This window comes from Zootoca vivipara, chromosome 14, assembly GCF_965207765.1.
Source record: "Zootoca vivipara chromosome 14, rZooViv2.hap1.1, whole genome shotgun sequence".
NCBI lineage: Eukaryota > Metazoa > Chordata > Lepidosauria > Squamata > Lacertidae > Zootoca > Zootoca vivipara.
In genome coordinates this window covers 13887638-13894664 of record NC_142597.1, presented here as the reverse complement: position 1 = coordinate 13894664, position 7027 = coordinate 13887638, and the positions used below count along the sequence as shown (strand labels likewise).

At 45.8% G+C, this 7027-nt stretch overlaps 1 long non-coding RNA gene across 1 annotated transcript; it reads right to left on the bottom strand.

Annotated features, from left to right (window-relative positions):
* Positions 1 to 378: 378 nt before the first annotated feature.
* Positions 379 to 6302, bottom strand: LOC148683492 (uncharacterized). The gene is made up of 3 exons (XR_015947002.1): positions 6171 to 6302; positions 3655 to 3774; positions 379 to 660 (listed from the first exon to the last, which is right to left on the bottom strand). It is a non-coding gene; the product is annotated as an uncharacterized LOC148683492 (long non-coding RNA).
* Positions 6303 to 7027: the final 725 nt, after the last annotated feature.

Sequence of the window (7027 nt, the reverse complement as noted above, 5' to 3'; positions counted from 1 at the left end):
CTTTTCCCAAGCCACACACCTCACTTTGCACTTTCCATGAGTGTTTTTGCCTCACTGGAGTGTTTCTTGAAACTCTGATAATGGCCTCTTGCTTGTCTGAAAGGAGGAGAGAGAGAGAGAGAGAGAGAGAGAGAGAGAGAGAGAGAGAGAGAGAGAGAGAGAGAGTGTGTGTGTGTGTGTGTGTGTCTGTATGCATGGAGATTAGTCTACTGCACAAAGGTGAAATTTACAGTAATTGTTTTCTCAGGAGCTGCCCACCACCAGTCTGTGGCTCCTAGAATATTGCCCGGAAGGGAATTGTGGCCTTGAGGCTGAGAAAGGTTCCCAACCTTTGCATTCATAAGCCTGCTACTGTGGAAATTCAGTCAAACACATAAATTCATTCCCAATAAAGATTTATTCTTTATTTAATCACACTGGGAGCCGGTGTGGTGTAGTGGTTAAGAGCGGTAGACTTGTAATCTGGGGAACCAGGTTCGCGGGTATCAAACTCATCTTCTTCTTTTTCGTCTTCATCCATCCACTTAGCACTCTGCCACAAGTTGTGAGTGTTGCAAAGGTTTCTCACGCAACACAACATTTCCTCATTGCGTTGTTTGTTAATACTCTTTATGCTGCGGCAAACCATAGAGCATCCCCGATCCACACTAAAAGAGTCTCCTGGATAAAAGAGAAAGAAGGACAAAAATGTACCATAGGACACCCCAACTTGATAAGCATATTTTCCCCCAAAGAACCTTTCCTCCCTTACCAGGTAACCACCAGTAGGATTAGGAAGGGTCTAACACACGGGTGTCAAACCCAAGGCCCGCGGGCCAAATCCGGCCCGCCAGACCTCGTCATGTGGCCCGCGTGGCCGCCAGCCTTCACCCCCGCTGCCGCCACTAGCGCTCGGCCCACAGCCGGATCAGGCCCTGCCGCCTCCGCTAGCGGCCTCTCCCCGCCTCCAGCGCTTGGCCTACGGCCGGATCGGGCCCCGCCTCCAGCGCTAGCGGCCTCTCCCCGCCTCCAGCGCTCGGCCTACGGCCGGATCGGGCCCCTCCTCCACCGCTAGCGGCCTCCCGTCGCCTCCAGCGCCCGGCCTACGGCCAGATCGAGCCCTGCCTCCGCCGCTAGCGGTCTCCCGCCGCCTCTGGCACTCTGGCTATGGCCGGATCGGGCCCCTCCTCCACCGCTAGCGGCCTCCGGCCGCCTCCATCGCTTGGCCCACGGCCGGATCGAGCCCCGCCTCCAGCGCTAGCGGCCTCCCGCCGCCGCCGCTAGCCGGCCTCCCACCAGATCGCCGCCTCCCCCACTCGGCCTATGGCCGGATCAGGCCCCCGCCACCACCACTAACCTGCTGCCTCGCCGCCACCCGCCCGCACTCCCTGCACAAAAAGGTAATGTTGCTGTGCATGCCTTTAAAGTCTTTTTTTAAAAATAATTTTTATTGATTTTAATATAGACAAAACAGAACAAAACATAATATATATACTCCATCCTTCTTCCCTCCCTCCCCCCACAAGTCCACTTCTGCCACCAGTAGACCCCGTGGGCATTGAGAGTCAAAGGTGGTCCATTTTAAAGCTGGGTTTGTCCTCCCCCCTCTTCCCCCCTGACCCCCCCTGATACCTCTTTTAAAGGGTATTTTTCCTACAGATACAACCGGCCCTTTGAGGGTGACCAAAAATTCTGATGCGGCCCCCGATGAATTTGAGTTTGACACCCCTGGTCTAACACATTCATTGTCATTGTGAGCCACACCTCTGGGATATATTCCAGGGTGCTGGGTCCCTGCCCATGGGTGCTTTGGGATGATATTGGAGCTGAGTTGCCCTTGCCTCTTCCCTAATTGAGAACTGCATGCATTCCAGATGTCTCCTGGTAGACAATGGCCCAACAGACATGCAAGATTAAAACAAAACAAAAAACCCCCAGTCACATGGAGTTTTTTTCTTTTTTTTTAATAGTAAGCAACAACAAGCTAAATAAATTGCATTAATGATAACTATAACAGGATTAGCAGAAATGCCTCAGTTAGTACAGTGGGGAGGTTAGCTCTGAAAGGTCCTCCTGGGCTGGGCTTCCTTTGGGTACATTCAATAGACATGTGATATGACATTTCCATACTTGAGAGCCAGCGTGGTGTAGTGGTTAAGAGCAGTAGACTCGTAATCTGGGAAACCGGGTTCGCGTCTCCACTCCTCCACATGCAACTGCTGGGTGACCTTGGGCTAGTCACACTTCTCTGAAGTCTCCCAGCCCCACTCACCTCACAGAGGGTTTGTTGTGGGGGAGGAGGGGAAAGGAGAATGTTAGCCGCTTTGAGACTCCTTCGGGTAGTGATAAAGCGGGATATCAAATCCAAACTCTTCTTCTTCTTCCCTCTCCTGTAACAAACTTCAGCCATTTACAGAGGATGAACTCTTACCACTTATGGGGGCAGAGTACGAAAATGATGGTTTCATTTTTAGTGGAATGCAACCTTAACACACATTCTCCCCCTATTTTCTATTTCTATTTTTTCAGTTGATCAGAGGCTTAACTGCAGATAGTGCGGTACAGATTTAGTTGGCAGGGTTTTCATGGTAGATCACCTATGTATTTAACAGTACATTTGACAACCAAATGTCTACCTGTCTTGGGATGCGGGTGGCACTGTGGTCTAAACCACTGAGCCTCTTGAGCTTGTCGATTGGAAGGTCGGTGGTTCAAATCTGCATGATAGGGTGAGCCCCAGCTTCTGCCAACCTAGCAGTTCAAAAGCATGCCAGTGCGAGTAGATAAATAGGTACCACTGTGGCAGGAAAGTAAACATCGTTTCCATGTGCTCTGGCTTCCATCCCAGTGTTGTGCCAGAGGCAGTATAGTCATGCTGGCCACATGATCCAGAAAGCCGTCTGTGGACAAACGCCAGCTCCTTCGGCCTGAAAGAAAGATGTGCGCCGCAACCCCATAGTCGCCTTTGACTGGACCTAACCATCCAGGGGTCCTTTACATTACATTACCTACCTATCTTGTAGTCTTTTGAAAGAGAGAGGCTGGAAACTGGTATGGTGATATACAAAGGGTATATATCGGCATACAGAAGCAGCAATTCAATCGATAGACAAATTAAACATGTCAAGGGTGACCAACGGGACCAGAAATTCTTGAAAGATTGGAGTAAATATACAAGTTATCTGAAAGACAATTGTAATCAACTGACTACGCTTGTAGGACTACAATAAGTTTTGTAAGGAGAACTATATGAAATATTGCAGAAAAGATTCATGAGAATGGATTTTAAGCTATGGATTATTAAAAGTAATAGTTAGGATCAAATGTACCGTAAGATTAAGAGATGAGGTTTGAAGATCATTAGACGTGGTTGATGGAAGTCTCAGGCTAAAATAGCCAAAATGTTGAATAAAATGAGATTATATGTTCTGTTTGGAAAATATATGTAAAAACTAATAAAAATGTATATTAATAATAAAAAATAAACATGTCAAGGGTGAGTGGCACAGCCCCCCAACATCAGTAGGTTTTCACCAATAGGAGGCAACATCAGAAAGTGCTTTCTGTATGTATGCAGCAAGATATTGCAAAATGTTTTTTTAGGAACAAGCATGGAATATAACTTTCCATGGTGTGCACAGGATTCCAAAAGTAATCATTGCCTCCTGGGCTCACCTTTAACCTTCAGCCGGGAATAGCAGAATCTCCACAATCTCCCTGCGCAAGTTGCTTCTTTATGCATACAGGTGTTATCTCTTGCGACATCTTTACATGTCAGGCACTTTGGAGCTCCAGCTGAGCCAGATGAAGAGAAAAGGAAAACATTAAGTAAGTGGCTACTAAGAATAGGAAAATGTGGCATCATCTCTTAGAGAAATCAAATGAAACTTTAAGACAAAAGTCTGTAATTTTATCAGGACAAGTTACTTGTGGTTTACTGCTGTAGCAATTGTTTTCTAAAAATTCATTTCCTGTACCATGAGAATGAAAACAGTATAGAAAGAAAGGGAAGGAAGGAAGGAAGGAAGACGAAAGAAAGAAAGAAAGAAAGAAAGAAAGAAAGAAAGAAAGAAAGAAAGAAAGAAAGAAAGAAAGAAAGAAAGAGACTCCCCAGGCTAGAACAAGCAACAGCCATAGCTGTATGAAAAGCAGCACACTCAACAAGGGATCAGGGGAAGTTTTCTTATGCTTAAAGTGGGGTGGAGCCATCCAAGATTCTGACCCCCCCCCCAAAAAACCTTTCAAAGCCATGGTTCAGTCTTTCTCCTGTCACAGGAGAGAATCAATAGCATCAATATATTTAAATATATTTCTTGAGGGAATCAATAGCATTGATATATTTCCAATTTCTGAGAGCCTTCTGTCCATCTTCATTGCTTAGCCAGTCTTAAAAATCACTAGCATTGGATCCCACCTTTGGAGAGGAAATAGTTTTTTAAAAAGCAAAACTAAGCAACTCTTTCAACTAGAAAAAGCTAGGGAGAAAATGTCCATGCCCATTTGTCCCTGCTTTTCTCACTTTTAGAAACCATGCCTCAAGGCCTAAGCTCAGGCAGCAGAAGCCACATGAGCAGCAGATCCCAATGTAGATCTTTCTCTGCCCTGCCCCCTGTTCTGGATGTAGATCAGGGTCCCCAAACTAAGGCCCGGGGGCCGGATGTGGCCCAATCGCCTTCTCAATCCGGCCCGCGGACGATCTGGGAATCAGCATGTTTTTACATGAGTAGAATGTGTCCTTTTATTTAAAATGCATCTCTGGGTTATTTGTGGGGCATAGGAATTCGTTCACCCCCCCAAAAAAAATATAGTCCAGCCCCCCACAAGGTCTGAGGGACTGTGGATGGCCCCCTGCTGAAAAAGTTTGCTGACCCCTGATGTAGATCTTCATTCACCCCTTCGTCCCTGGTGGAGAGGGGGAACCATTTTGTGGTTCACCTCTGGTGCCAACATGTCTTGGGCCAAACCTGCGTACTTTATTTCAGAGGGAATCTATTTTTCCCCAATGGGGGATGAGGGAAAGAGAGGATTATGAAAGCTTCAACTGAAATTACAAGCTGTCCCATACAATTTTCTTTGCTTTTAAGTATAGAACTGTCCTATACAATTTTCTTTGCATTTAAGTATAAATTTCACGCTGCACAGTTTAATATGGTCTGATAAGAATAAAATTCAACCTAATCAATGAGTATTTGCTCAAGAAAACTTGGGCCTTGGGATAAAAATGATTCCTCACTCCTGCTACACAACTAATCTTAGTTTTTACATATAGCTTGATATAGGCCAGGGATTTCCAACACATCGATCGCGATCTACTGGTCGATCCCTGCGAGGTTTTTGTAGATCGCGGTCAATCGCTGGCCCCCTTCCGGCCCCGGCCCTTCTCCTTGTGCCAGCCTCTATTGTTGCAGAAGGGAAGCCGGAGCTTAGAAACGGAGGCTGTTATCTGGCCAGCGATCATAAGGTTAGTGGCTGCTTCTTTTCCACCCCCAAAGAAAAAGGTCAACAACATTGGCCTGAACCCCTAAAAAACAGGGGTAGATCCCTGCCAGATTTTAATTTTGAAAGTAAATCGCAGTCTCTTGGGAGTTGGCCACCCCTGATATAGGCCATCCAAAAGTCCAGTTAGGTATCCAAATGAAGGTGGCACTTATGAAAAGTGTGTTCAAATGCAGCCAGGGCTTTAAGGTTTTCAGACCCCTGTGTAATAGAGAGTGGGTGTTTATCTTTGATGGTAGGCATACCATCTTAAAAGAAGCATCCCCCCTTTCCCCCATGCAAGCCACCACCTTCACACTTAGAAAGGCTGAGCATATGGCAAAGGGTAAGAAATTGTGCAGGGAGTCTCCACTGATAAAGGAGATTCTCCACTATTATTTGAAATGCATTTATTACTATTATTCTCCACTACAGCAGTAAGCTATAGCTCAGGCATCCCCAAACTGCAGCCCTCCAGATGTTTTGGCCTACAACTCCCATGATCCCTAGCTAACAGCACAAGTGGTCGGGGAAGATGGGAATTGTAGTCCAAAACATCTGAAGGGCCGAAGTTTGGGGATGCCTGCTATAGCAGCTTCAGCAACCACTGGGGTTCTCAAGACTGGGTGGTCTGAGTTAATTCAGCTCTCCCCAATGCCTTTTGTCCAGGCAGGTCCCTTTTACAGCGTTTTGGTCTTCTTGCCTCTGTGACTTACCAGCATGAAAGTAGAGCAGGGCTAAGAAGCCTATGGCCAGAACATTGCTCATCTTTTCATTTCTTTCTTCCAAGGAAGGAACAGAAGCTGAGGACCTCAAAGTCAAATAAAAGCAACCGGTGAGACATTGCAGCCTCTTTGCTCTGGGTGATGGGAAGGGAGTTCTGGAGGACTTCATTTTACAACCTTGACCCTGGTGAGTTTCTCTTTTAAAAAAAAGAGCTTTATGAGGGCGAAGAACAGTTAGAGACTCGTGCGGATTTGGCAGGCTTGCCGTGTACCTGAAGAAAAATGGTGTGGGTGAGTGTCATGCCTGAAATAATCTTACTGTCTTCATGTGGTTGAGGTTAGGGCTGTGTGTTTTTTATCACCGACCATTAGGGAATGGGAAAGAAATTCAGTTCAGTTTACATTCAAAGCCCAAACCAGCAAGTTTGGAGCAATAAGAGAACCGAGATGTAGCCATTCTTTGAAATTTATCCTTGTCCAAAGTTTGCAATGCAGCTCTCCCACCACTGTTTATAAAATGCACGTTTAAGGGGAAAGAGTGCATAAAAATGAATATATTAGTAAAAATACCAAAATATTAGGAGATGTGACGGGATGTGTAGATCAAGGTGTGATCGCAGGATACAAAGGGATCCTGAGATATGTGCCAAGCTGGAGTGCATAAGAAAGATCAAATCTGATATAGGTCTTTAGCTTTAGGAACTGTGGCTAGATAGGGAAAACTGGATTATGTTTACATCTATGTTTGTTTGGCTGTACTTTTGCTCCATTAGGAGAAATTGCTTGTATACATTGCAATTTGTCTTATGTTTAAACCTTTTTCTCTCTAAGAACAACTTTTTTTTATC